The sequence below is a fragment of the Henckelia pumila genome, chromosome 3 (assembly GCF_033568475.1).
Source record: "Henckelia pumila isolate YLH828 chromosome 3, ASM3356847v2, whole genome shotgun sequence".
In the NCBI taxonomy this organism is placed as follows: domain Eukaryota; kingdom Viridiplantae; phylum Streptophyta; class Magnoliopsida; order Lamiales; family Gesneriaceae; genus Henckelia; species Henckelia pumila.
In genome coordinates, this window is record NC_133122.1 from 103,931,027 (window position 1) to 103,953,039 (window position 22,013).

Below are 22,013 nucleotides of genomic sequence, written 5' to 3' on the forward strand. Positions count from 1 at the left end.
GTGAGATTTGCAGCTCCCGGATGGTACTTAATCTCGCAATCATAGTCCTTAAGCAAGTCCATCCAACGTCTCTGCCTCATGTTCAACTCCGCCTGAGTGAACAAATACTTGAGACTCTTATGGTCGGTGAAGATCTCAAATTTCTCACCATACAGACAATGACGCCAGATCTTCAAAGCGAACACAATGGATGCTAATTCCAAATCATGGACTGGGTAGTTGTCCTCGTGAAGCTTCAACTGTCTAGAAGCGTATGCGATCACATGCCCATTCTGAGTCAGGACACAACCTAACCCCTGAAGAGAAGCATCTGTGTAAACTACATACCCTCCAGATCCTGACAGTAATGCCAACACCAGCGCAGAAGTCAACCGCCGTCGAAGCTCACGGAAATTCTCCTCACACTCGGAGGACCACTCAAAATCCACACCCTTGCGGGTAAGCTGCGTCAAAGGTCGAGCTAACTAAGAGAAGTTCACAATGAAGCGACGATAATACCCTGCTAGACCCAGAAAACTACGGATCTCAGCAACTGTCGTCGGACGCGACCAATTAAGTACCGCTTCAATCTTGCTTGGATCAACAGAAATCCCCTCCCTGGATATGATATGGCCGAGAAAGACCACTCTATCCATCCAGAACTCACACTTGCTCAGCTTGGCATACAACTGCTCATCTCGAAGAGTTTGCAGTACCAACCGCAAGTGAGAAACATGCTCTTCCGTATTACGTGAATACACCAAGATATCATCAATGAAAACCACGACAAACTTGTCCAAATACTCCCTGAAGACACGGTTCATCAGATCCATGAATATAGCCGGCGCATTAGTCAAACCAAATGGCATCACTAGGAACTCGTAATGCCCATAGCGAGTACGGAATGCAGTCTTGGCTACGTCCTGATCACGGACTCTCAACTGATGATACCCAGATCTCAAGTCAATCTTGGAGTAAACTGACGTGCCCTGCAGCTGATCAAACAAGTCATCAATACGAGGAAACAGATACTTGTTCTTCACAATGACTCGGTTCAGTTGCCGATAGTCAATGCACAGCCGCATCGACCCATCCTTCTTCTTCACGAAGAGAACAGGAGCTCCCCAAGGAGACACACTAGGACGAATGTACCCCTTGTCTAAAAGATCCTATAGCTGATTCTTCAACTCACGCATCTCTGACAGAGCAAGACGATACGGTGCTCTAGAAATAGGCGAAGTACCCGGCATCAACTCTATGCCAAACTCGACTTCCCTAGCAGGAGGAAAACCCGAAATCTCATCAGGAAACACATCTGGAAATTCATCCACAACAGGAATGCTCTCTATCCCAATACTCTCAGCGGACAAATCAACTGCATAGATAAGGTAGCCTTCCCTGCCAGACTCTAGAGATCGACAGGCTCTCAAAGCTGATACCAAAGGCATCGGGGGTCACGCTCCCTCACCATAGAAAAACCAGCTCTCACTCCCCTCCTGTTGGAAGCGTACTAATCTCTGATAGCAGTCCACTGATGCTCGATAGGTAGTCAACATATCTATTCCCAGAATGCAATCAAAGTCGTCCATCGCCAGGACCATGAGATTCGCTAACAGAATGTTCCCTTCGAACTCTAAAGGGCAACCCATCACTAGACTCTTAGCCAAAGCAGATTGGCCCGTCGGAGTAGAAATAGACATCACTACGTCTAGTGCAATGCATGGTAACTTATGCCTCTTAACAAAACGTGCAGAAATGAAGGAATGAGATGCACCAGTGTCAATAAGTACAAGAGCAGGTATACCATAAAGCAGAAATGTACCTGCGATTACTTTCTCATTTTCCTCCACAGCCTGATCATGTCTCAGGGCAAACACCTGGCCAGAAGCTCGTGGCCTCAAATGAGAACTCCCAGCAGACTGTCCCTGCGACCTCTGCTGTACGGTGGCCTGAGAACCCGATCCTGAACCAGAACCAGAACCGCCTCCCCCAGACAGTGGACAATCCCTCCGGATATGACCAGTCTCTCCACAATGGAAAAAAGCTCCAGAAGCTCTACGGCACTTGTCGGATGGATGGTTCTTCCCACAGTGATCACACTTGTCCTTCTTACCATAACGAACAACACCTCCAAAACCAGATGAAGAAGAAGTAGATCCAGACTTCTTGAAAGTTTGGGCACGGGGACCCAAAGAACTAGCAGGTCTCGACTGAGAGAAAGACCTGTTCCGCCGAATGCTGTCCTCCGCCTAGTGACAACGGTTCACCAAACCCTCGTAGGACATGTCATCGCCAACTGCCACACGGTCATGGATCTCAGGGTTAAGGCCCTGAAGGAACAGATTATACTTCATCTCTGAGCTATCAGAAATCTCGGGGCAATAGGATAGCAGATCAAAGAACCTCTGCTGATACTCATCAATAGACATGGCTCCCTGTCGCAGACTCAGTAGCTCGCCTGCCTTCGACTGACGGAGTGCAGGAGGAAAATACCGCTTTTGGAAAGCTGTGCGGAACTCGGCCCAGGTGGCCACTCCTCTCGCCGCAACAAAAGGTGCATAAGTAAACCTCCACCATCTGCGCGCATGCCCATCCAGAAGATAGCCAAGGGTCTCCACCTTCTGCTCCTCGGTGCATTGGAAAGTGTGAAAAGTCATCTCCATGCGGTCTAACCAGTTCTCCGCATCCTCCAGAGACTCACCTCCAACTAAGGGCTTAGGACTCATAGCTAAGAATCGACGCACAGTGAAACGCTCGTCGTCATGATGACGATGACGCCGTTCTCGACGAGGCTCCCGGTCGGCATCACCCCAACGCCCACCAACACTGCCATGAGAACTCCGGTCGTCATGATTTTCCATCTACAAAAATACCTCAAAAATGAGACTAAATCCCAAGAATTCTTTTGCATGCTCTGATACCATAAATGTAGTAACCCTTACCCGGATCACCTACTAAACAGAACTTATGCATGCAATTAACTTAATTAAACAGATATCAGAATGAAACTGCGGAATCCATAAATAAAATACAATCCCAAGTAAAGGAATCTGTAATTTATCCAATAATATACAACCAAATCGAATAGGTGTATAAACCCAAAACAACAGTAATAAAACCTAAGCGAAGCTCTAGCTGGCCAACCACTGACTAGCCCCTCCTGGATCCACCCTCCTCGTCCAACCGCAAACCTGCCCCATGGAAATAGGGTGTCCAGAAAATACAGAGTACGAGACGTGAGCATAAAACGCTCAGTGCGAGAGTATGAGTATACATGCATGCAAAGTGAACTCCCTATAGACTCGAGGTCAAGGATCAGATAACAGAGACAGACCGGGCCCTGGTATGTAGCACGCTGTGCCGTCGCTTCAGGAGGTGGCTCCCATACCGAGATAACCATGGATACGCCGGACCCAAATCGATGGAAGTCCATCCACTAACAGGATAGGGTACAACCCTACTAACTGACATATCGAAAGAGATACAGCAAGATTTAAATGAATGCAGCATAATATCATGGCATATAAATCATGCAGTCACATAATACATGCATACTCAGTCAGGATATCTCGAACAGTACTTTCGTACCTCAAAACAGAGCAAGCTCTACCAACTCTAGGTCCACGCCTATAGTCTGCTCTACACTGCCAAATGATACTACTATCATTAAAGTGCTCTAAAAGCCTTAACTAAGCTATTGCATACTCCTAAATATTTATAGGAAGCAAAAGCTATACCTTCGTCCGTCGTTAGTCCTTTGATGTCGATGCCTCCAGAACTTGGGCACAACTCCGCTACGACTACCGAACGCCTCGCCGACCTCCGGACCAAGCCTAAGAAGACTAGAACAGCTCCAAAAGGACTAGAATGGAAAGGAGAACTCGGAATTGGCAAATGAAAGTGAAACCTCGGCCTTCTATTTATAGACAACGATCGGAAATTCCGATCCTTGATCGGAACGTCCGAACCTCGATCGGAACGTCCGATCCTGCCATCGGAGCTTTCGAAGATCCTGATCTGCCACGTGTCAAAATACCACTTGTTGATTCCGGATAGGGGTGATCGGAGCTTCCGGTCCTGATTGGAGCTTCCGATCCTGCCACACGTCATGCCTGACGTAATATCGATCGGAGCTTCCGATCCTGTTCGGAGCTTCCGATCCTGATCGGTGCTTCCGACCTCACCTTCGGAGCTTCCGAACTTTTACCCATGTAATTATGATTAATCCCTCAATTACTGATTTTTGGTTACGGGCTACTACATTCATGCTCGAAAAAAATATAATTTATTTATTTTAATAGGCTGGTTGTTTTGCATAGCATTTATACATACTTGTATAATGGCACACACGCGTTGCGTGTGTATAAAATCATATAATATATTAACATTTTATGTTACGTATTATTTTTTTGATAATATTTAAATTTGTTTTTTTTCATTTATAAAATAATATAAAAATAAATTTAAAATTTATTTATCAATTTATCTTATCTATAATTTTTAGTTGAGTAAAATATGGAAATTTGAAATATTGAAATTTTAAAAAAACAAATAAAAATAAAAGTGTAATATTTATAGCACATAAGGGCAATTTCGGCAAATGAAAAATGGTTTCTAAGGGGAAGATTCTTTATATATAGGGAGACATATGCAGCAGCAGAGATTTTAAAAAAATGAAATACATTACGAGTGATAGACTGTAGCGACCCAACCCGAATCCACTATCTAATCAGAGTTAAGAGCATAATTAAGCATGCATTAAAGTAAATCGCCGCGAAAGACTTAAATAAAAGCAGACCGGCAGAATACAACCGGTTAAACAAATTCGATTATACAACCCAATCGAATGAATAAGCCTAAAGGCAAAACCTACAACTAATCTTGTTGTCTTCACTAGTCACTGGCTACTCCAAGCTCCTGGTGCTCAATCCTGCACCTACACCTGCCCCGTCGAATGGGGTGTCCAGATACACAGAAAATACTGGACGTGAGCTCTAAGCTCAATACGAAAGCACGGGTAAAACATAAAAATATGATGCATGCAAATGACAGGGTATCCATATCTGGGATAACTGTACACAACTGCTCAGTAATGGCCCCTAGGACATGAGTGGTACAACCCGGGGAGCAAACCCTGCGTACACTGCTCATTCCTAACGGACGTGAACCATGTCCCCTAGATGCTAGTACCAGCCCATACCCGTCGGTAGCAAAGCACTAGACATCAACCGTCCAAACAGGGCTGAGCGACCCTACATGGCTCATCTCAAAAGATGGACAGTCACAATATGATATGCACATGCTGCATAATAATATGACACACAAATGCAACATATAAGCATGCAAAACCCGCTGGCTATCTTAGTCAGTACTTACGTACTTTTCTACATGCAGTCCTAGCAGTCCCACTCTAGGTTCCAAGCCTATCATCAACTCTACAATGCAAATACCCATGCATCATTAATTAAGCTATAAAAGCCTTAACTAAGCTATTGCATACTCCTAAATAATTTAAGGAGACATAGCTATACCTGCGTCCGTCGTCAGCACACTGATGGAGACTATCCCGCAACTAGGGGCACACCACTGCTGCAGCTCCACAGCCTCGAGCACGGCTCCACTACACGAACACTACTCCGCTACTATGTCAGACACTGTCTGACTATACTATAATATATTCCATACTCCAACTCTAAAATAAGAGTACCCAAAGCCCTAAAATAGAGCCACGTGGGCGAAGGAGAGGATTTCGGAATTTGCACGAATGAGGAGCTCGGACCTCATATTTATAGAACACGTTCGGGCCGTCCGCTCTAGCCTTCGGAGCGTCCGAACTTCTTCAGGCCATCCGATCGTCTCATCGGATCGTCTGATCTATGCCACGTGTCAATCCAATCGCATGCAACCATGCTCCTATCCCGAACACTATTCGGATGGTCCGATCTCGCCCTTCGGGTCGTCTGAACCCTGTCCGAATGACGCCACCAATGACATATTAATTTGGGACAGCTGGCTGGGCTATAGTTCGGATCATCCGAACTCTAGTTCGGATCGTCCGAACCTTCCGAACCTTACCCACCATTTTTGAGTGTCCTTAATCCATTTCTGAACTCCGTTAACCCATTTGAAATTTCCTTAATCATGTTTTACTTAACCTAAACATGATTACACGATTAATTACGCATTAATCGTTAATTCTAGATACGAGTCACTACATTCTCCCCACCCCCCTTAAAAGATTTCGTTCTCGAAATCTAGAGTAAAACCTCGAGAACGTACTAAAAACACTTGCCTGAGTGTTTGGTCAAAATAGCTTTCGACAAACTCAGACTCTTGTCAAATTCCCTGTAAGCATCCATTAAATGTTGCACCGCATTAATATTCTTCCAATTGAAGATTACTGCGCTACTGGTCGACAGTCGAACTCCTCTAGCGCTAGCGTGTCACAACACTGATACATCTTCCATTCTGACTATGATCTCACTGCCCACGAAGGATACAAACACCCGCTTGATCGAGATCATCATCCCAAGTAAAATCTTAAACTGACGAAGACTAAGTCCTAACCTGACCGGCTTAAGACATTCGTCGAACCACTAACCAAAACTCGATCTAACCATCTAATGGTTCCAAAACTTTTCAGTGCTCAACACCTCTAGTCAGGAAACACTAATCCCAACACTGTGTTAACACAGCAAAACCCTAATTCCCTCTCAATAGAATCTTGTTGACCCAAAGCTATACTCCAACATAACTGCTTAACATGATTCCAAACTGGTCATCCATCTCATGCTCCACCGAAGCAAACGAACTTCCCAAGCAATTACTGGGAATTCAGCCCACCATGTCTAGTGCCAATCACAGTTCATGTTTCTTAGTATAACTCAACACTGTGCCCTGATGAAAACTATAATCACTCACCGATAATGACACTAAGTCATCTTCTAACCATCGTCCTGCGAAGTCACGCATACATTGTAATAGAAGTTATCACACCTCTGATGACCTACATCATCTCGACCATAGGTTATTCACCCACGAATTCAATCAATGGACATCCTCCTGATAGTTATACATACTCGCAATCACTGTACGCTCATCAAGACTAAGGCAAGCTCCCACCAATATGCTCGACTGGGACATTCCATAGTGCACAGACATATGGAAATGCTTCCTATTTCGTCTCGACACCCGACAGTTACATGCATCTGATATAACTCAACTCGGAGTCTCTGATGATACCTTCATCGCTCGTCCCAACTTTCCAAGGTTGAACATACAGATCCTGAAAAACTAAATCCCAACGGATCCTCCAGAGTCAAATCATTCCTTTTTACTGAAGGCATCAGCCTTAGCGCTGAAAAGACTAATTCATCTATTCCCTAGTCACTCCGGGAAAACACTTATGCTCGAAGTAAATTGTCACACAAAACGTCTCTGATTGTCGTTCATTGCTAAAACAAAATATCTTTGACAAACAGTCTGCATGGATGTGACTCACTGACTCGAAAGAACAAATTCGATCCGTCACGATCTTGCGAAATCTTCGATCCTAAAGGCAAACCTCATTGGCTACTAAGTCGATCCTTGACTATCTCAGTCACTTCAGAGATATCACACATCACTCGCTGAAAGATTAGTGACACCACCTGCTGGATCTCGAGAACTAGATCACAGCTAATGTCACATCTCACGATCATCCACTCATATTCATACGAGTACACAATTCTCGTTGGATCTCAAACTCAACGGTATACTAAAACATCATCACAAGAACACTTTCCTGGGAACTACCAATTTACTTGTTTTTTTTCTCCTGTCAAGTTAAGACCTAACTTGACCATACAAGTCAATTGAAATCTTCCGGTATATTCGTCTCTGGCAAACCTATAGACTCCAAAGCATCACCTGCTCCGAGACTGTACCAAGTACTCATATCCTAAGAACTAAGCGACAAAATACTATCCCAAGTATTTCTCGATTGCTATATCCAAATCATCACTGATTGGATTTACCCTATCGATCTCGTCGAACTACTGATGCTCGCACTTGTCCGATCAAACAATCGCTGATCATCTAAACCTACGTGGCTCAATCAATAACCATGACTCAGCTGCCATGAAGAACTATTTCCAAACACTTGGAATACCCAAATTGCTCTGGTTCCAACACACCCATACTTGATAACAAGAAAATATCTATTAGTAGACTATCGACACAATCTCGTGCCTTACTACTGACAGCTGCCTCGTATACTGAACTTAATCAACCTAACTCTGACAGAGTTAGCCAATAGCCTCTAGTAGTCATTAGCCCCGTGCCACCTTAGCACTACTAATCATTGTCTTGTTCACCCAAGACAAACATCAAGATAAACTAAGCCCATTTCCATCCCATGGAAAATCCTACTCTCAATCCCTGAAAATATCAGACAGTACTTAGTGCAAACACTGCACTAACTATCCTTGCTTCGTTCATCCAGGATGAATATCACGATTCGTCAAATTCAGAATCATAACTAACGAATCTCCAAGATTCTTACAATCTCTGGACACAGTCCTGATTATATCTCTCGTTAAGATTGTGCAACAATTCAAGACAAGGTAGCTTACCATGATAACCCACCTGGACAACCACCAAGGCTTCACGATCATAGGCCACGCTTTCCTCTCATCTTAAATAGTCCTGTACAATCCTCAACATCTGATATAATCCATCATAGATGAAGCCAATCATAATAGAGTAGTCCTCGTATTCGAGTCGAAGTCTTAAAACAACATCCCATCCAAGTTCTTGGATAATTCCTATTACAGGGAAACTCTAACCACAACTCTGATGACAACCTCTAGTCATCGCTGGTAGAAATCCGTCCACCTACTAGATCTACACGTCTAGCAGTAACCCAAAGGTTAAAACCTATCTGCTCAGAGTACACACTTGTCAAGGAAATCCTCTAAGACTGGTTTTCACAGTAGAATACTCAAACTATATCTCTGGCACACCAGACGATATTGAACAATCGATATCAAACCTGATATCTTAATCCAAGGTCATACCTCGTCGTGACTGTCACCAAATCCCTACACTGAGTAGCCTTCCCACCGCCATCTCCTGAAGCACGAAGGCTCCCAGGTACCCTCTGAAGTACAAGGACTCTCAGAGTAACACTGCATAGGGTCGTGCTCCATCACGTCTAGTCATGGTCATAGCCCACAACTCTCGGCATATACTGGACCTGGCATCTCGATGAAAACCCATCATCACAAGTCTCAACCTAACGAAGGTCAGACAGCTTACTGTTCTAAGAAAACAACCTAGAACATAGCCCAATGTTCTAAACCGAACAATAATCTTAATGCCTCTAGATGAGTCCACTCATTGCTGGCACTATCTTAGTCCACTGACTAACTAGATTAATTATAGGAAAACGCCTAGACTAACCGCAAGTCAAACAGTCACAGTCGGCCCACTCAAATCCCATGAGCTGCAATAGTTGAACACTAATCAACTAAACCCAATCCAAACTTCCGCATAATCATGCAATCATTAACGAATTGCCGGATAAAAAGTACATGTGTCACTTATTTCAAGTTATGTACAATTATCTTTTTTACAATCTCATGTAATACATACAGTATTCAAAATACAATGAAATGTACAATCGAACTTGAAATGATACAACCATAGTATGATGATTCATTACAACTGAAATACTGTTTACAAATTACATCAATACAATATTTAAATCATCGTACTAGTCTTCGTTTCTTGATCATGAAGCTTCTAATTGACACACGCATCAATGCAAGTGTACTCCCGTCCAAGTCTCTCTAACTGTCCTCCTACAAAGAACTCCGGAGAAATGACACGTGATAGCTAACCAGCTATGCTCTGCATCAGTGCATGTCAGTCGACCTCTTCTGCTCACGATCTACCGTCAGCCTTCTTCTTGTAACCAAATCATGCTTTTGAACATGAAGTTTCCCGTTTGCCTACCGAACGCATCGATACAAGAATACTGGCAAAACGATGTTCTGCATGAGTTTAATGACCTTACGCTCGAAACCTGTCATGCCTTAGGCACTCGAGGCATTCCCTGGTAAAGGTCTATCTGATAATATCTCCAACTATGCCTGGAGAATCATCAGAGTAGTGCCACCATGGTAATGACTGTACAAATGCAAGCATCAAGTAAGTCCCCACCAATCCTATGCCACTGCCTCTGGCATCTGGTACTCGATCCAAAGCTAGGATCCACATGAGTAGAAGTCTTGAAAACTCGGACAAGATCCATCACTCATGTCCGCACTTGCTGGAATCCCATAAGTCAAATCTTCAGAAATCCTGTCGATGATGATAATCTCTGGGCAAACTAATCGCAGCATCATCACCTTGAAAGAGTGGGTGCCCGGTGAGCCAACTTGTGGCTAAGGGCTTTGATGACTCTTTATATAAACAATATTTTGTTTAATATTATTTACACTTTTATTAATGGAAATGACTTTATCTTTCTTCATATTGTTATATTGTGATATACTATTGTTGTTTTGATAAAGACCTTGAATATACTATAGTGTATGTAAGATGTGGTAGAACATGGAGATGTCTATCATGAAACACATCTTATAGTCACTGTATATTCTAAACTGTTCCTAGTCGATTGAGCCGTCCGATAATAAGGATAAGGATCGCTCGAGTTTGAGACTAGCATTTGCGATGCAGAGTACCACGTTTCATTGGTAAGGAACATAGAGATGTTCGAAGCATGTAAATGGATATTCATATGATGAATGATCGAACTACCCTATCCGGACTTTCCAAGTGGTTATCCCTTATCGAGTGGATAAAGTCCGCGGTTTTGGTTGTACACCATTAGTCCTTACTACTTGAAACATCATTGAGACTCTATATGCTAGTACTGTGCTTTGACTCGTTTACCGACTCTATTGGGGTCATCAGGTGTCGGGATTGGGTACAGTTACAACACATATAGGAGTCGATGCTTTGTTGTCAAGGATTCACCACATACTTGCGAGTGTGGATATCATATGCGATCTGAGGATATATTAGTGTGACGAATCTCTGGCCAGAGTACATGATGTGTTTTAAGAAATGGTTTCTTAGTAACACATGCGATGTCACTATTTGATCTTCAAGATGTATTGCATAGTTATCGAATCTCGAACGACTATCGATATACCAATGGTTGTTGATTCGATCGGGATATATGGATGAAGGGACCGTACTGTATGCTAACCAAAATCTATTGGTTCTTGCAGGCACTATCAGTGATACCTAGGGAATCATGGGGCGATGTTGCTAGACGCTCTTACCATGATTCGATGGGCAAGTCGGAAATTGTTGTTCCGAGTCACAAGGAGTTGTGAGCCCACGGCTAGCTGTATCCCTGAACCATTGAGGGTTACACAGAGTAATGGATTTTTAATCCCCGTTGAGATAGTTAAATTTAAAGAGTTAAATTTAATGAACAAAGAAGTTGGACTTCTTAATTATGAGTAGAGGAGTAAGATTTCCTAAAATGACATAGGGATGAGCATTTGTGGAAACCACTGAATTCGGATTCAGAAAAATTTATCTTGACTTTAAAAGGTGCAGAAATAGTTTCTGTACACATTGGTGAAATCGGTTTATCAATCGGAGTCATGATGAATTTTATATTAATTTATGAACATGCGGGCTTTGCTTGTCGGGCTTGAACTTATGACTAATGGGCCCTAAGCTGTTAGCGGCCTACATTATAAATAAGTTATTGCAGTACAGAAATTAGATACAACAGGTCACAAAATTTTCGAAAAACCTTAGTATTTTTCCTCTGAAGTGGCCGCCCCCTTTTCCCCTCTGCTCGGTAAAATCCAGTCTGTGAATTTTGAATTACAGTCTGGTTTAACGGATCAAATTCGTTAATCTCTTCGTAGAAACTTCTGATAGATTTTCTAGTGCAATCTATCAGAGGGATTAAATATCCGTTTGTGGACCTGATTGAAGAACAGTTCGTCCATCAGTTCCAGGGATATACAACAAGAGCAGAGCAATCTGTTGGTGTCCAAAATCTCGATTCGAGATTGGAGGTAAAAATTTATAATCGTTATTTAATTTTTACACACACAATTTAATCGTAAGGTTTTGATACCCATCATGGAATCGTTCCATATAAAATTTTTAAACTTCCGCTGCACCGGGTATCAATCCTGATTGATCTGATCGCCGCGTTATCCAACAGTGGTATCAGAGACAGGTTGCTCAGATCAAGCGATTAAATTAATCGATTGTACAAAAATTTTTAAGCCTCGGTTTTTGAAACAAAATAAATATTTTAAAAATAAATTTTTTTTTTTTTCCGGGCAAAAACCCGTGCAGCGATTGGATTGCTGCCCGGGGGGGGGGGGTTGCGATGGTCGCTGCCCCGGGCAGCGCACGGCGCTGCCCAGGGCTGCGATGGTCGCTGCCCTAGGGGCAGCCGGGCTGCCCGGCCCGAGCCCTTTGGGGCGCGGGCAGCCCGGGAATGTCCCGGGCGGCTCGCGGAAAATTAATTTTTTAATTTTTAAATTAAATTTTAATATGTTAAAATTCTATTTTTGGTCCGATCGAAAATTGTTTTTGATTGGTCCACGAGGCGTCGGATCGAATTGTTCGAGTCCGAAAATTTTAAAATTGATTTTCGGATAAATTTGAAATTTTGGAAAATTTAAATATTTTATCCGTTAAATTTAATTTTGAAATTAATTATTTTTGGTACAATTGAAGATAAGATATGATCTTATGGATATATTGAGTAAAATATGATTTTATGTATAAAATTGGATTTTATAGATAAAATATGATTTTATTTGATAAAAAGATAAAATATGATTTTGTATGTAAAATAAGATTTTATATATGAAATATGATTTTATCTTTTTAAATTTAAATTGCCATTGCATGTTATCCAATAAATTAATTTTGAATTAAATGTTATTGGATAAGGATGATCGATTGCCATGACCAATTTGATAGGTGTATGTTAGGAATTTACATTTGTTTTTATTGTTGTTGGATTTATTAATGGGCCTGGTTTATGGCCCAATATGAATTGTCATATGTAATAAAAGTGGGTTTGGTTTATGGCCCGTTCCCACCCCTTAAAAATGTATCCCCTACTTGTCATTGTTATTTATTGTAAATACATTAGATTTAGTGGGAGATGAAGATTTGAAGACGGTGGTGGGCCCAGCAGACAATAAAGGCAGAAGAAATGTAAATTGGAAGCACAATGTAATAGGATTGCATTGCATACTGCATATTACCTAGGATTGGACTAAGACTCGTGATTGGCAACCACGGGTCGATTAGAAATGGAATCGATCATCCTATATAATATGTGATATTATTGTAGTATGCATGTTTTAGACAAAATTGTGTGAATCCGGCAAGCATACAAAATTTTAAAAATGATGAGACAAATTTTCAAAATTAAAATCCCTCATTTTAAATATGATTTAAAATTGATATCAAGATAAATAAAGGAAATTTAAATTTGTTTAAATGTCCCTACCTTCCATCAACGATCAATGTATGAGATGCTACCCGCGGATACGGTCCGGCTCATATTATTGGGGGGGCCCGTTCGTCGCAAAGCTGTACATTGGATCGACACATGTTGTAAGTTGGGTGGAACTCCCATGGGATCGGCTCATATTATTGGGGGATCCACATGGCGATCGTCCATCACAACTTAATATTGATGGGTCATCTTGACATGTCACAAATAAACGGCGTCATATTATTGGGACCTTATTGGACATGAGGTAAAAGCGTGGAGGTTGCTTTGGAAGCAATTGGGCTCTACCTTTTGAAAATTATGGTTGGCTGATATTATTCGGGACCATAGTTTGTCAATTGGACTCCATGTTCTCACTAAGGAAAACAGTTTCCCATTTTCACTAGAGGGTAGTGAAATCGTTAAAATAGTGGGAGTGAGATTCATAAAATAAATTTCGCCTATTTTATGTCTTAGTAAATTACTTAAACAATCACTGATATTTGTCTGTTTCTTTTCAGTATTTCATAAAGATGAATTCGCGTAATCCACTTTTCTCGATCCTCGAACAAAATAAGTTGACTGGCGCAAACTATACGGAATGGTTCCGTAAGTTGAATATTGTCTTGACTTCGGAGAAGATGCTCTACGTGTTAGAAAAATCTCCTCCGAAGGAAGCACCAGCTGACATAAGTCCGGAAGAGTTAGCCAAACTTGATACATGGTGGGACCATGATATCAAGGCCAAATGCTATATGCAAGCCTCGATGTCTGATGAACTCCAGAGGCGATTTAAGGACACCGTGAATGCTGCTGACATTCACGTACAACTCAAGGAACTTTTTGGGGCTCAATCGAGGGCTGAAAGGTTCGCTACTGTAAAGGAGCTAATGACGTGTCGCATGCGTGAAGGGACTTCGGTCCGTGATCATGGGGTACGAGTGATTTGGCTCATACAGAAGTTGGTAACCCTTGATTTGGTGTTGGAGCATGAACTCAACGTAGACTTACTACTTCTATCTCTTCCTTCTTCGTTTGACGGATTTGTGGTGAATTTCAATATGAACAAGATAGATGCCTCCCTTGAAGAGATGGTCAATATGCTTGTGACATATGAATCCACATTAAAGAAGGATAAACCGGCTTTCTTGGTGGGCTCCTCTTCTTCTGCTAAGAAGGGGCCAAGTACAAAGGGTAAGAAACGTTCTGCCCCACCCAAGAAAATCGAACCCGAGAAGAAGTACAAGACAAAGGCTTCAAACATGGAAAAATCCAAGGATGTTTGCCATTACTGCAAGAAGCCCGGTCATTGGAAGCGTAACTGCAAGGAATATCTAGAGCAGTTGCGAACTGCGAAGGGTATGTTCTATATTGAAATAAATGTTTCACTTAATACTACTTCTTGGGTATTGGATACCGGATGTGGATCTCACATTTGCAATGATTTGCAGGTGATGACAAGAAGTCGCAGGCTTAGAATGGGTGAGACCCAGCTGAGGCTCGGAAATGGTTCCAGAGTTGAAGCTAAAGCTGTGGGAGATATTTATTTAATTTTGCAGAACGTTTTTAAGTTACTTTTGAGAGATGTTTTATTTGTTCCGGATTTGATTAAAAACATTATTTCTGTTTCTATGCTTGATAGAGATGGTAATTCTTGCAATTTTGTGAATGGGATTTGCAATATTTACAAGCATGAATGTTTGATTGGAAATGGACAACTTGAAAATGATCTATATAACTTAAAACTAAAAGACGTTCCAATAAATTATGTTGATAAACCGGCAACAACAAACAAAAGGAAAATCGATAGCCAAAACCCGGCAAACCTTTGGCATTCTAGGCTAGGTCATATTCCTCAAGGAGGATGAACAAGCTAGTGGGAGAGGGCATGTTTGATATGTCTGATATTAACTCTCTACCTACTTGTGAATCCTGCCTGAAAGGAAAAATGACTAAATCTCCTTTTAAGGGGAAACCTGAGCGTAGTCAAAATCTGTTGGATTTGATCCATACAGATGTTTGTGGTCCATTTAGAGTTGGTACTCAATATGGCCACACCTACTTCATTACCTTTACTGATGATTATTCGAGGTATGGGTATTTATATTTAATGAAATATAAGTCTGAAGCATTTGAAAAGTTCAAAGAATTCAAGGCTGAAGTAGAAAACAAGCTAGGTAAAAGTATTAAAGCACTTCGATCGGATCGAGGTGGAGAATACTTAAGTACCGAGTTTTTGGACTATCTGAAAGAGAATGGGATTCTCTCTCAGTGGACTCCTCCTATGACACCACAGCTGAATGGTGTATCGGAGCGTCGTAATCGAACTTTGTTGGACATGGTTCGATCCATGATGAGCTTCACTGAGCTTCCACCTTCGTTTTGGGGCTATGCGCTTGAAACGGCGGTATTGTTGTTGAACAACGTCCACACTAAAGCAGTGGACAAAACACCATACGAGTTATGGAATGGCAAAGCTCCTAAGTATTCGTACTTGAGGATTTGGGGATGTCCTGCTTACGTGAAGCGGACAGTGGGAGATAATTGGATAGTCGATCCACCTTATGTTATTTTGTAGGGTAGCCGAAGAATTCAATCGGATATCATTTCTATTATCCTGCTGAAACAAAGGTGTTTGTTTCAAGGAATGCTACCTTCTTGGGGAAGGAGTTCTTATTGGATAAGAAAGGCGAGATGATGGAACTCGAAGAAATTCGAGAAGAACCCGAAATACAAAATAACGATCCTACACCTCAGGAACCATTGATAGACACGCATGTACCTAGAAGATCCGAGAGGACTTCTAGACCTCCTATTCGATATGGTCTTCTTCTTGAAGGGGATCAAGATGAACCCGATGTTGGATGTGATCCAAGAAACTTCAAGGAAGCAATGTCTGATGCGGATTCAAATTTATGGCTTGAAGCTATGCAGTCGGAAATAGATTCGATGCATACAAACCAAGTTTGGTCTTTAGTAGATCCTCTCGATGGAATTGTTCCAATAGGGTGTAAATGGATCTACAAGAGAAAGCTTGGGCCTGATGGTAAGGTATTGACCTACAAGGCGCGATTGGTGGCGAAAGGTTATACTCAAAGACAAGGAGTTGACTATGATGAAACCTTTTCACCAGTTGCAATGTTCAAGTCCATAAGAATCCTTATTGCCATAGCTGCTTGGTATGACTATGAGATATGGCAAATGGATGTGAAGACTGCTTTTCTTATTGGAGACATTAAGGAAGAAATCTATATGACGCAGCCTGAGGGATACACATCCATGGGAAGCGAGCATAAGGTATGCAAGCTTCAGAGATCAATCTATGGTCTAAAACAAGCATCAAGATGTTGGAACCAGAAATTTGATGAAATAATAAAGGATTTTGGTTTCATCAAGAACCCGGAGGAACCATGCGTGTACAAGAAAGTAGTTAAGGATGTTGTGACATTCTTAGTACTTTATGTTGATGACATCCTACTCATTGGGAATGACGTAGGGATGTTGCAGTCAACAAAGATATGGTTATCAGGTAGATTCTCGATGAAGGATTTGGGTGAGGCATCCTATATTCTTGGGATACAGATCTATAGAGATAGATCTAAGAGAATGATAGGACTCACTCAATCAACCTACATCGACACCATATTGAAACGGTTTTCAATGGATGGGTCCAAGAGAGGACATCTACCCATGTGTCATGGAGTTTCTCTATCCAAGTCTATGTGTCCCAAGACAGATTAAGAGATAGAGAAATGACACATGTACCATATGCGTCAGCCATAGGTAGTATCATGTATGGGATGATATCTACCAGACCGGATGTAGCATTTGCTCTGAGTGTCACGAGCAGATATCAAGCTAATCCCGGTCAAATGCATTGGAAAGCCGTGAAGGACATTCTTAAGTACTTACGAAGGACTAAGAACATGTTCATGGTATATGGAGGAAGAGAACTAGAATTGGAAGGCTATACCGACTCTAGCTTCCAAAGTGACGTGGATGACTCGAAGTCAACCTCTGGATTTGTGTTAATGCTCAATGACGGTGATGTCTCTTGGAAGAGTTCCAAGCAGGACACCACAGCGGATTCCACCTCTGAGGCAGAATACATTGCAGCATCAGCTGCTGCTAAAGAGGCCGTTTGGATGAGGAATTTCGTCCAAGAGTTGGGCATCATTCCTGAAGTTGTTGGTCCAGTCCCGGTGTACTGTGACAACACGGGTGCCGTTGCTCAGGCAAAGGAACCAAGGTCTCATCAAAGATCCAAACACGTACTGAGGAAATACCACATCATCTGGGAAATTGTGGAAAGAGGAGACATCACTGTCGAAAGAGTGGCCTCTGCAGGCAATATCGCTGATCCACTTACTAAGCCCTTGCCAGGACCATTATTTGACAAACATCGCGAAGCAATGGGTCTACGTAGTATGACTAGTTGGCTATAGGGCAAGTGGGAGATTGAAAGAGTGGGTGCCCGGTGAGCCAACTTGTGGCTAAGGGCTTTGATGACTCTTTATATAAACAATATTTTGTTTAATATTATTTACACTTTTATTAATGGAAATGACTTTATCTTTCTTCATATTGTTATATTGTGATATACTATTGTTGTTTTGATAAAGACCTTGAATATACTATAGTGTATGTAAGATGTGGTAGAACATGGAGATGTCTATCATGAAACACATCTTATAGTCACTGTATATTCTAAACTGTTCCTAGTCGATTGAGCCGTCCGATAATAAGGATAAGGATCGCTCGAGTTTGAGACTAGCATTTTGAAAGAGTGGGTGCCCGGTGAGCCAACTTGTGGCTAAGGGCTTTGATGACTCTTTGTATAAACAATATTTTGTTTAATATAATTTACACTTTTATTAATGGCAATGACTTTATCTTTCTTCATATTGTTATATTGTGATATACTATTGTTGTTTTGATAAAGACCTTGAATATACTATAGTGTATGTAAGATGTGGTAGAACATGGAGATGTCTATCATGAAACACATCTTATAGTCACTGTATATTCTAAACTGTTCCTAGTCGATTGAGCCGTCCGATAATAAGGATAAGGATCGCTCGAGTTTGAGACTAGCATTTGCGATGCAGAGTACCACGTTTCATTGGTAAGGAACATAGAGATGTTCGAAGCATGCAAATGGATATTCATACGATGAATGATCGAACTACCCTATCCGAACTTTCCAAGTGGTTATCACTTATCGAGTGGATAAAGTCCGCGGTTTTGGTTGTACACCATTAGTCCTTACTACTAAAAACATCATTGAGACTCTATATGCTAGTACTGTGCTTTGACTCGTTTACCGACTCTATTGGGGTCATCAGGTGTCGGGATTGGGTACAGTTACAACACATATAGGAGTCGATGCTTTGTTGTCAAGGATTCACCACATACTTGCGAGTGTGGATATCCTATGCGATCTGAGGAGATATTAGTGTGACGAATCTCTGGCCAGAGTACATGGTGTGTTTTAAGAAATGGTTTCTTAGTAACACATGCGATGTCACTATTTGATCTTCAAGATGTATTGCATAGTTATCGAATCTCGAGCGACTCTCGATATACCAATGGTTGTTGATTCGATCGGGATATATGGATGAAGGGACCGTACTGTACGCTAACCAAAATCTATTGGTTCTTGCAGGCAATATCAGTGATACCTAGGGAATCATGGGGCGATGTTGCTAGGCGCTCTTACCATGATTCGATGGGCAAGTCGGAAATTGTTGTTCCGAGTCACAAGGAGTTGTGAGCCCACGGCTAGCTGTATCCCTGAACCATTGAGGGTCACACAGAGTAATGGATTTTTAATCCCCTTTGAGATAGTTAAATTTAAAGAGTTAAATTTAATGAACGAAGAAGTTGGACTTCTTATTTAAGAGTAGAGGAGTAAGATTTCCTAAAATGACATAGGGATGGGCATTTTTGGAAATCACTGAATTTGGATTCATAAAAGTTTATCTTGACTTTAAAAGGTGCAGAAATGGTTTCTGTGCACATTGGTGAAATCGGTTTATCAATCGGAGTCATGAGGAATTTTATATTAATTTCTGAACATGCGGGCTTTGCTTGTCGGGCTTGAACTTATGACTAATGGGCCCTAAGCTGTTAGTGGCCTACATTATAAATAAGTTATTGCAGTATAGAAATTACATACAACAGGTCACAAAATTTTCGAAAAACCCTAGTTTTCTCTCTAAAAGTGGCCGCCCCCCTCCCCTCTGCTCGGGAAAAATCCAGTCTGTGAATTTTGAATTACAGTGTGGTTTAACGGATCAAATTCGGTAATTCTCTTCGTAGAAAATTCTGATAGATTTTCTAGTGCAATCTATCAGAGGGATTAAATCTCTGTTCGTGGACCTGATTGAAGAACAGTTCGTCCATCAGTTCCAGGGATATACAACAAGAGCAGAGCAATCTGTTGGTGTCCATAATCTCGATTCGAGATTGGAGGTAAAAATTTATAATTGTTATTTAATTTTTACACACACAATTTAATCGTAAGGTTTTGATACCCACTATGTAATCAATCCATATAAAATTTTTAAACTTTCGCTGCACCGGGTATCAATCCTGATTGATCTGATCACCGCGTTCTCCAACACATTTGCGATGCAGAGTACCACGTTTCATTGGTAAGGAACATAGAGATGTTCGAAGCATGCAAATGGATATTCATATGATGAATGATCGAACTACCCTATCCGGACTATCCAATTGGTTATCACTTATCGAGTGGATAAAGTCCGCGGTTTTGGTTGTACACCATTAGTCGTTACTACTTGAAACATCATTGAGACTCTATATGCTAGTACTGTGCTTTGACTCGTTTACCGACTCTATTGGGGTCATCAGGTGTCGGGATTGGGTACAGTTACAACACATATAGGAGTCAATGCTTTGTTGTCAAGGATTCACCACATAATTGCGAGTGTGGATATCCTATGCGATCTGAGGAGATATTAGTATGACGAATCTCTGGCCAGAGTACATGATGTGTTTTAAGAAATGGTTTCTTAGTAACACATGCGATGTCACTATTTGATCTTCAAGATGTATTGCATAGTTATCGAATCTCGAACGACTCTCGATATACCAATGGTTGTTGATTCGATTGGGATATATGGATGAAGGGACCGTACTGTACGCTAACCAAAATCTATTGGTTCTTGCAGGCACTATCAGTGATACCTAGGAAATCATGGGGAGATGTTGCTAGACGCTCTTACCATGATTCGATGGGCAAGTCGGAAATTGTTGTTCCGAGTCACAAGGAGTTGTGAGCCCACGGCTAGCTGTATCCCTGAACCATTGAGGGTCACACAGAGTAATGGATTTTTAATCCCCGTTGAGATAGTTAAATTTAAAGAGTTAAATTTAATGAACAAAGAAGTTGGACTTCTTAATTATGAGTAGAGGAGTAAGATTTCCTAAAATGACATAGGGATGGGCATTTTTGGAAACCACTGAATTCGGATTCAGAAAAATTTATCTTGACTTTAAAAGGTGCAGAAATAGTTTCTGTGCACATTGGTGAAATCGGTTTATCAATCGGAGTCATGATGAATTTTATATTAATTTCTGAACATGCGGGCTTTGCTTGTCGGGCTTGAACTTATGACTAATGGGCCCTAAGCTGTTAGCGGCCTACATTATAAATAATTTATTGCAGTACAGAAATTAGATACAACAGGTCACAAAATTTTCGAAAAACCCTAGTATTTTTCCTCTGAAGTGGCCGCCCCCTTTTCCCCTCTGCTCGGTAAAATCCAGTCTGTAAATTTTGAATTACAGTCTGGTTTAACGGATCAAATTCGTTAATCTCTTCGTAGAAACTTCTGATAGATTTTCTAGTGCAATCTATCAGAGGGATTAAATATCCGTTCGTGGACCTGATTGAAGAACAGTTCGTCCATCAGTTCCAGGGATATACAACAAGAGCAGAGCAATCTGTTGGTGTCCAAAATCTCGATTCGAGATTGGAGGTAAAAATTTATAATCGTTATTTAATTTTTACACACACAATTTAATCGTAAGGTTTTGATACCCATCATGGAATCGTTCCATATAAAATTTTTAAACTTTCGCTGCACCGGGTATCAATCCTGATTGATCTGATCGCCGCGTTCTTCAACACACCTCTTCCAAGGTCTCATCAATCCTATAAGGATAACCCAAAGTCTTAATACTATATCCCAAGTCTCTTGCATGCATGCGCTCTAATACCAATAAATGTAGCGACCCAACCCGGATCCACTACATAATCAGAGTTAAGAGCATAATTAAGCATGCATTAAAGTAAATCACTGCGAAAGACTTAAATAAAAGCAGACCGGCAGAATGCAACCGGTTAAACAAATTCGATTATACAACCCAATCGAATGAATAAGCCTAAAGGCAAAACCTAAAACTAATCTTGCTGTCTTCACTAGTCACTGGCTACTCCAAGCTCATGGTGCTCAATCCTGTACCTATA